This window comes from Chenopodium album, chromosome 5 (assembly GCF_948465745.1).
Source record: "Chenopodium album chromosome 5, dcCheAlbu1.1, whole genome shotgun sequence".
NCBI lineage: Eukaryota > Viridiplantae > Streptophyta > Magnoliopsida > Caryophyllales > Amaranthaceae > Chenopodium > Chenopodium album.
In genome coordinates this window covers 31,038,644-31,045,779 of record NC_137838.1, presented here as the reverse complement: position 1 = coordinate 31,045,779, position 7,136 = coordinate 31,038,644, and the positions used below count along the sequence as shown (strand labels likewise).

Here is a 7,136-nt window from a genome sequence, read left to right as displayed (position 1 = left end):
CGCGAGAATTGTCAAATAAATAAGTCGGTAAACATGCATAATATATATGGACAAAAGTGCAAATAAATAAGCTTACCCGAGTCTGGTGGCGAGGAATCGACCGCTCTACGAAGCGCTCGTCCTCGGGAGCCGGAGGAATCATCTCCTCAATCGGCCCATATGTCCCCTGGTAATGGATAGACATACGGGGTGGCTCGAACTTAGCAGCATCGTTCTTTCAAGGCAAAACAAAGTCAGTGAAGCATCACTTGGGGGCTACTTAACGAAAGATAAAAGCTGAAAAATCGTACCGCCACATCCTCAGCCGGTACAGAAACTGGAGCTAACAACAGCAGTAGCTCCTCCGCATAGCATCGCCCAGGGATCGTGTAAGATCGCCAAGGGGTACCAACTCCCTTTGACATGCTCAACAACCTCGCGGCGTTAAACATGTGACGTGGTGGAGGAATAGGAACGACAAAAATATCGGAGGAATGCTGTCTTGCAACCCTCTCTCCAAGGTATGCGATCGCTCCATAGGTCCCTAAGAAATAGCGACGCTCAGCGGAATACTGTGCGGCTAACCCAGGGACTGCCAGATCGACCCATGGCCGGTACAGCACCTTAGGGTCCTGCAAAGAGCGTCAATCAAGCAAGAGTCTATCTAAGGCATCACAAAAGGTCAAATTAGAAATGAATCATACCGAGATAATCCAATCTTGGACGTAAGCAGTGAACATCCCCACACGGCGGTTGCCCCATGAAGCACTGAGTGGAAACTCGCGCGGCTACGGTCTCGCCGGCGCAGTAGAAGGGAAGTACTCGTAGAACCTGATCTACAAGGAGTTAAAATTATCAGGAAGTGCTAGCTAAAATGTAGAGCAAAACTTTATAGGGAATAATGTTTACCTCTATGACCCTCAAAAATCTAGACAGAGCAACATTCGTCCCGAAGGACCGGTGTCGACGCGAGTCCCTCAACGCTCGAATGAAGTCAGCATAGGCCAAGCTAGCCCAGTCATAAGTCCCGATCTGATGTAGATCGCGGACGGCAGGAAGGTAGTAAAGCAGCGCCCTACTACCCTTGTCAGGGGAGAACGTCCCTCACAACAAAATAAGCGCAAAGATGCGCACCCGCTGCTCTCGGGTGGTCGCACCATCGTCAAAAGCCGCTGCCAGAGTCGAGCGGCGAATCCCCCTAGCGCTGAACTGAGACGACTCTACCTCAACTCGTGCCCGAATGGTAATCGGCCCCAATAGCTCCTCGACCTCAGGGGAAAAGACGTCGATCCCGCTGTCCAACGGCAGTGGCACAGAGCTAAACTCTAGTCCTGTGATGAGACTGAAGTCGGTAGGAGTGACCATCATCTCACCCCAAGGAAAGTGGAAAGTGTTGGTGGTGTCCCAAAAGAACTCCACCAGAGCACGCACTACATGATGACCCCAGCTGGAGGCAACCATTGCCTCGGAGGTTTCGTACAACGCAGTAAGACCGCAGGACTCCCATAAGAGTCTCGTCTCGACATCTCTGGCGATGTACATCTTATACAGATCGCCCAATTCGTCACAGTCGGAGCCATGACAGCGCGTCCTCCTAACGGTGATACCCCGTCTCACCCTCTCAGAAATGTGGTGGACGGGGGAAAAGAACAAGGTCCGCTCATCCCACTCGGGGAGTTGACCAAGCGAAGTGGACGGCTCGGCATCGTCCTCCACGGGCTCATGCTCCCGTCGAACGTCTCGGGACCGTGAACCAGAACCTCGTTGTCTAGCCATGCTACATTATGCAGAATTATCATAAATAAAGGTTCTATAGTATCTAAGGTTTTCCTAGCTGCATGATACTATGTTCGCAACAAAAAAAAACAGAGTACATAGTACTAAAACAGAGCACAAATTAAAATCGAGCATAACGACATTTTTCAAGCAATCAAACAATTTCTTGCAATACAATAGTAATTATTGTGACAAATTGGACAAGAATTGCTAGCAAAAACATCATGAACGAGCCACATTGTATTCCCGACCTTAAGAGGTTCAACAATGGCAATTCGTTCATTTCTTCACCAAAGTGAGTCAAACAAGTCTCAAATTCCTCCCAAGGCAGTATATAAACATAATCAAGCAATTTCATGGCATAAAATTTGACAAAAAAAGAGAATTAAGCATTCTAAGTTTCGAAATTTCATGAAATTTGAAAATAAACACATGCAAAATTCATAAAAACCGGTGTGAATTTGAATAAAACTTACATAGATCGGGAGAATGGATGAAATAATCTTTGATTTGCAACAAATTTGAGTGAATTGGGTTGAGAAACGAGCAAGAACAAAGCAAATGAGTTTTTGGAAATTTTCGAGCAAAAACGCGACGAGCAGCAGCGAAAATGAAGAAGAAAAGGGTATTTAAGGAATACCCTATTATGGCGCCAAGCGCTAGACCTTGGCGTCAACAGATAGGATTGGCGCCTGGCACCAACTGCAGCGTCTGGCGCTAAAGCCAGTTGTGTGGCGCTGATGTTTTTTCAGCGGCGCCAGGACATTCAGCCACTCAGTGAGGTTGTTCTACCTTTTTGCAATATATTTTGGGTTCCTTGGTATGCCAGTTAGCCCGTCTAAGCAATTTGACACGATTTTTGGTAATCGGCTTGATTGCATAAAGTAATCGACCTGAAAAAAGATCGTCTCACATAGCTTAAAGCGCCTAAGCATTTGCTCATTAACAAAAGGCACCGACGTACAGGTTCAAAAGAAACAAAAGCGTCGACGTACAGGCATAGCGGAAGCAAAGTTCAAGCGAGCTCTTAAAGATCGACAAGCGGAGATCTTCGGTAATTTCCTTGGAAAATTATCGCAACAAATGAGGATAGCTTCAAGCAAAGATATCTTTGTAGACACCCATTTGTGTCTCCCCAAAAACAAACCCGGTGACGAGTACCTTTCACGTCGAATCATAATCGAATGAAGTGAAAGTGTGGAAAGTTTAGTGTTGCGGATAGTTTTAATTCTTTTCTCTTCTCTCTGTTTTTGAAAACTTATTTTAAGAAAAACAGTCAATCCAGTTTGGTTGGTCCATGGTATGATATGGGTCCAATAATAGTTAGTTGGATGGGGCTTGACTATAGCTTAGACGGGCTAATATTATAAGCCCAATTCCGATGAATATTGAGGAAGTTATGGCCAAATTACTGAACTAGGCCAGGTTTGAGCCTTATATGCGGCCCAATGATCTAGCGGAGGGCCTAATATGATTTATCATTCCTAATGCAATTAGGAATGGTTTTAGTCTTCTAGATTCTTCTAGAAGGTTCTTTTCATTCTTAATTCACTTAGCATTGATAAATTGACTTTTGTTGACTTTTCAGAGTTTTAATTAAAATCAAAGAGCATTTTTGAGGAAAATACGATTTTATCCTCCTGTACGGCAATTTTTATCCGATTTTAGGAAAACGCGTGAATTTCAAGGTCAGCGCCAAACGCCAGCTGTAGCGCCTGGCGCTAGCCTTGGCGCCTGGCGCAAGGGTCAGCGTCTGGTGCCAATAGCCAGCGTTGGCGCCAACCTTGTTTCATGTGCGCCAGACTCTGTTTTGATATTTTATCTTTTTGGCTGATTTTCTCTATAAATAACGTCGTAAAAACTCCGTTTTCGATAACCAATTCACAATCATCAATTCTCTCTCATTCTCTTTAATAATCATTCACCAACTCTCATTAAGATTCTCTTGATTATTCTCTCTCTTTCTTTTTCTAAACTAGCTTCTTTTAAATACAAAATTCCGCATTCATTAGATCTAGAAACACCTAGCCATATTTGAAGTTGCCTTCGCCCTAGACGTGCGTGAAAGGTTTAATTTCTGAGGGTTTGGTCCCAAATCTCTCTTTCCATTATTTTGTTTAATTGTTTTGATTATTATTTTCCTTGAAGTTACTAACGTGTGTATTTTATTATTAGAGGTACGAGGCATCAAAGTAAGTACTTTAATGGTTTTTATTGATGTTATGATATAGAAATTATGTTTAGGTTGTTATTATGATTCCTAGTATCATGTCTAGGGTAAATTTAATATCAAGTATGATTAAAAGTATGATGCTTCCTATGTTCTTCCTAATATTCATGATTGTTAGTATCATGTTAGGGTTAAAGATTTGATTTTTATTGCTTAGTGACATGCTAGGGTTTGTTTTTAATCTTGTTAGTATCATGCCTAGGATATTGTTGTGCTTTAACATGATTATTATTATTATTAATATGATTGTTATTATGATGATTATTATTATGTTGCTTGATATTTATTGTTATTTCTTGATCACACCTTTTATGCATGTTTAAAGAGAATTTGTACTTGTAATCACGCTTATATAAAATAATTAATAATCTTGTTTAGGGTTAATTTGATTATAATTCAAGTGATCGCCAATAATAGTTTTATTTGTGCATTAATATTCAACCAACATAGATGATGAGTGGCATTTATGCCACTCTTTTATCCTTTTTCTCTAAGGATTCTCCCCTCATTTGCGCTTGTTTTGCCCTTTTTCTAAGCATTTTTACTTAGTTTTGCTTCCTCTTTCCTTTTCTCCCTTATCTTCCCTTCTCTTAGTCTTCTCGCTTTGTTTTTATTTTGATTTCCATGCTTTGGTTTTGTAGGTATTATGTGCCGAAAGAAAGAGGATATCAAGAAGCCAATCTATCTGTTGTGAACGGGGTACTGTGCGGCTTCTGTGCGGGCGCACATGTGAGGCTGTGCGGGCGCGTAGCCCTGTCAGAACCCGCACAGCCAGACTGCAGAAACAGAGCCAAACCAGAGAGTTTGCGCAACCTTATGCGCGACTTGTGTGCGGGCGCACACACCTAATGCGCGGGCGCGCAGGACACTTAGTACTAATTCCATAGAACATTAGCCTAATCTAGAGAGAGAAAATAGATTGTTATTCAAGCTTCCTTTATTGTATTCAACTTTGCTCAAGCTTTAATCTTCCATCAATCAAGCAAGTATCCAAGTTTTCATCTTTCTTCAATCCTTTCTTTAGTAATCTCTTCTCCTTTCCTTTAATATTATTTATTTGTTTTATTGTTACTTATTTTTGTCTATCTTATTAGTTTATCTAGTTATTATTGATTTCATATATTTCAATCATGTTTTGTTTTGAGTTTCTTGTGTTTATTTCTAGTTTTGATATTATGTTTAATCTCCCTTCTCTAGGCTAAACTCTTATCTAGGGGAAGGGGGTGGAAGATATGTATTGAATGATGGATGAATGATGATAGTTGGATTGACTAAATGCCTTAAATTGATGAAAGACATGATTTTTAATGGCTTGAGATTATTGTTGCACTTTATTTGATTGCCTCCTAGTTTGAATGCATGAAAATGATTTGAACTAGATTAAGATCACCTCTATTTTAATAATTGCATGAGAATGAGTTGTTTAAATGGAGTTTCATGTATTGTGATTCTTTATTCTCTTGATTTGCTTGTGTCTAATAGGATTCATGAGAATGATCCTAATTAGCATAGACTTCTTTCATTGATTTGCCTAGACTATTGCATGAGAATGAATTGTTTAGGTAGAATCTTGTGTTCTTTGGCATGTTCATCATGACAACTATCATTGTTCCCCTCTTTCTAATGCATGTTTGAAACCCCCAAATCCCTAGCGTCATTTTCTATTGATTTTAATCATCATTTTCTTGCTTACTTGTAGTTTTAGTGTTCTACTCAACAAAACCAACAAAACAATCCCCTTTTCACTCTTGCATTAGTGATATTTGATGTTGAATTAGTGTGCTTCCCTAGTGGTTCAACCCTTTACTTGCCACTAACTAGCTTATTGTAGGTTTAGGCTTTATAAATTTCTAATTTGGTTAGGGTTAGTAGTCCCAACGACCTACTTCAACCCTCGATCAAATTTTGGCGCCGTTGCCGGGGAAGCGGCTTGTTTAGCGAATATTATTGCTTTTGTTAGAGTCATTTTGATTTCTTTTTTTTTTTGTTTTTTTTTTGTTTTATCATCCTTGTCATTGCTAATTGTTTGCTTAGCTTTGGTGAATGCTTAGGAGGTCTCAAGGAGCACCCTCACATCAAATTGACCACGAAATCAACCGAACCTTGATACAAGTCCGTAGGCTTTATCAAGACGAGGGAAGAGGTTCTGGTGATATAGTTGATAGTGAGAGTGATTCTTACTCTTCAAGCTCACCACACGAATCAATGGCGGGACAAGAGAATGATGTCTTGTTTCGTGAGTTAAGAAATCTAGAGGATTATGAGCTCACGGGAGGGATTTTGCTACCCGTCACGGAAACCAACTTCTCAATCCATCCACAATATACTCGAATGGTCCAATCGGAGCAATTTTCCGGAAGTGCAAATGAGGACCCTATTTAACATTTGGACTGATTCCTTGAATTGTGCGCAATGATGCAAAACAATGAAGTGAGTCAAGACTACATTCGTATGCACCTTTTCCGGCAATCTCTCACTGGACGAGCAAAGAAATGGCTAAAGCAAGTAAATCCTAACTCTCTCACAACATGGAGGGAGGTTGTAAAGGCGTTCTTGAAGCGCTTTATCTCCAAAGAGAAGACCGCCGAAATGAGAAGGAAAATTGCATCATTTGAGCAAGAGGCCGATGAAAGTCTTGGTGAAGCATGGGAGAGATTCAAAGAGTTGGTGTAAGCATGTCCCCACCATGAGTACAATCAAGGGTTGCTCATGTGGTTTTTGTACGACGGATTGGAGCCCATGTCAAGAGCCAATTTGGATGCGGGGGCGGGTGGTCAATTAATCGAGATCCCTCAAAATCAAGTTGAAGCCACAATAGAAGAGGTAGCAAAGAATTACTCTTGGGGGGGCCGAAGAAGAAACGCTCCAAAGAGAGGTGGTATTTACGAATTGGAGAAAGTTGATCAATTACAACATCAAATTGAACAACTAACAAAAGGGCTTTCCAAATTGAACACGAGTGTGAATGCAAGTTCAAGTGGTGGAGCAAGCTCTTCTCAAGTTAACTCTTTCTCTTGTCAAAATTGTGGAGGAACGAACCATGATGCATCCTATTGTGGAGGTTTAAGCCCCGAACATGTAGCGGCATACAACACAAGGCAAGAGGGATTTAGAGGAAGCGGCAGTGGAGTAGCTTGGAGACAACCACCAC

At 41.2% G+C, this 7,136-nt stretch overlaps 1 non-coding gene across 1 annotated transcript; it reads right to left on the bottom strand.

Annotated features, from left to right (window-relative positions):
- Positions 1–6,571: 6,571 nt before the first annotated feature.
- LOC145633320 (small nucleolar RNA R71) lies at positions 6,572–6,679 on the bottom strand. Its single transcript, XR_014112653.1, has one exon. It is a non-coding gene; the product is annotated as a small nucleolar RNA R71 (small nucleolar RNA).
- Positions 6,680–7,136: the final 457 nt, after the last annotated feature.